The sequence below is a fragment of the Gossypium hirsutum genome, chromosome A11, assembly GCF_007990345.1.
Source record: "Gossypium hirsutum isolate 1008001.06 chromosome A11, Gossypium_hirsutum_v2.1, whole genome shotgun sequence".
Taxonomy (NCBI): domain Eukaryota; kingdom Viridiplantae; phylum Streptophyta; class Magnoliopsida; order Malvales; family Malvaceae; genus Gossypium; species Gossypium hirsutum.
The window spans coordinates 22,482,906-22,485,312 of NC_053434.1; the positions used below are offsets into that span (position 1 = coordinate 22,482,906).

A 2,407-nucleotide genomic window follows, 5' to 3' on the forward strand; every position below is an offset into this window, starting at 1 on the left:
TTGTTTCTGTTCCAGTTGGATCTTGGACAAATTATTTTGTATTTTGGGCCGGTCCAGTTTGGCCTTAATTTTTATGTATTAATTAAAAATATCGTTTATTGTTTAAAATTAAAGTATAAAAATATATAAATTTTAATATAATTCTTTAATTATAAAATTATTTTAATATTAAATTAATGATGAATTCAAATTTATTTTCAAATTATGTATGATTTCTATAATTTTATATATTTTTTTTCAAATCTATAATATAGGAAGAAGACAAAAGCTTCAATAGAAAAATTAAATATCGGACAATCAAAGATCTTATTAAAGCATGGATCAAATACCGTTACGAAATAGGTGCTCGCAGTTTTTTTGTTCAACTCAAAAAAAAAATCAAATTCGATTTAGTCATTATCAAGTTGAAGTCGAATTTGAGTAACTTAAGCTATTGAGCAAGTCACATTTAAAATCTTCATGATTCTATAATGAACACCTTCCCTTTTCACAATTGGTAGAATAATCAATCAAGAATTCAAATATTGAATCTCATTGAAAGTCCCCTCTCCAACTGGACTTTCTCTTTTTGCATTGTCCATTGCGGGTGAAATAGCATGACTGGCAGAGCTGGCATCTGTCAAGACCATAGAGACTCTCAGTTTCTATTCATTTGAAGCTACAAATTTGCCAGTAAAATTCAGGCCAGACTTCTCGCACTTCGCTCTATCATTATTACACTAAAAAATCATAATATTTTTGTTTGTAGGTTTTTTGAAGGTGACAAAAAATGGCGGAATATAATAAGCCGGCATACTAAAAGAGGATGGAAGGCGTTTATAAATTGACTTTTCAAGGCATTAACCTTTGTTGATTTGTACCAAAAAGAAAACTTAGCTCATGACTATAATCAAACTTTTACTTATGCACAAATAATCAACATGACAATTGTACAAGCCCAATTTTGGGCCCAAAACCAACAACCCACTAAACCTAACAGAAGCCCAAACTAAACAAACAACTTACCCACAAACCCAAAACATACCCAACCCAAACACACAACAAAAGAAAAAGCCAAGGAAACCCTAGCAGTTTAGCTGCTGCCTCCTTGTCCCATCCACCGACGCCTGCAGCACCGCCCCACCGACGTCCAAGTTGCACCCCTGTAGACATTAAAGAGACAGGACAGAAAGCAAAAAGAGAGAAATGTAATGGCTATTTAAAAGCCAAATCCAAAAACTGTAGATTCATTCGGTACTCTTATGAAATAACAAGCAATATTAGACCTTTTTAAAAAAGGGAAAAGAGAAAAACTCAAAATCGCAGCAAAAACAGAACGGAGAACAAAAATCGAAGGTTACCCCAATTTCTCCTTTTTTTCTTTTGAATCTGTTCATACCCACAATCTTCACCTTATTTAAAACAGCATATATATTAAATATAAATATATAGAAGACAAAAAAAAAGGGGAGAAAATTCTTCCTCGAGGCGATTTCCGGCTACCGTTCACGGTGGCCGGCACGGCGGAGCCACTGCGGGGGGAACGGCCAGATCCTTGACCGGTTCTGGATTCTTCCAGAGAAAAAAAGCTCTTTTTTTTTTCTCTCAAACTCAGACCAAATGAAAATTTCAAAAAAAAATGACCTTTATAAGCCTCTGGTACGACGTTGTTTTGGGGATAACATTTAGCACCCAAAACGGCGTCGTTTGGAAGTTGACCCGAGGACCCGACCCGCTTGTGCCAAGGATCCGCGTGTTTTTGGACTGAGGGTCTATTTTCGTCCTCAGTCCCTCCACTTTTGAGGCTGGTTTCCATCTGGTCCTATCTCGTTTCTTTGATATTTCTAAATTTGATCGCTTCTTTTGTTTTTGTTACAATTTGGTCCCTACACCACCCAAATGGCCAAGTACCCGAACGGTGCCGTTTATGGGTATGGGTCAATTTCCTATGTGGCCCCTGTATTTCTACTTGCGATTCATTTTAGCCCTTCAATCTGCATTTCGCTATTTTTTTTAAAATCTATACTCGAACTTTTGTTTCTTCATAATTTAATCCCATTTCTTTATTATTACTATTATCATTATTATTTGTTGCTTAATATATTATTGTTATTATTTTTATCCTCATTATTATTATTATTATTATTATTTTATTATTACTATTATTAGCATTAGCATTATTTTATCAATACTATATTATGTATGTAATTTCTAATGATTATATTATGTATGTATTTCATATATATATATCCCATGCAAATACATCTTTAATATCCTAATTGCTATATGTATATATGTATATTATGCATATACTTTAATACTTCGTATATATTTCATTCCTGTTATTACATATATATTTTAATACATCTAGGTATATTTACGTATCATACTATTATTATTTATGTTTTTGCTATCATTATCATTTTCA

At 32.9% G+C, this 2,407-nt stretch overlaps 1 long non-coding RNA gene across 1 annotated transcript; it reads right to left on the reverse strand.

Annotated features, from left to right (window-relative positions):
• Positions 1 to 880: 880 nt before the first annotated feature.
• Positions 881 to 1,602, reverse strand: LOC107912746 (uncharacterized). The gene is made up of 2 exons (XR_005904931.1): positions 1,341 to 1,602; positions 881 to 1,142 (listed from the first exon to the last, which is right to left on the reverse strand). It is a non-coding gene; the product is annotated as an uncharacterized lncRNA (long non-coding RNA).
• Positions 1,603 to 2,407: the final 805 nt, after the last annotated feature.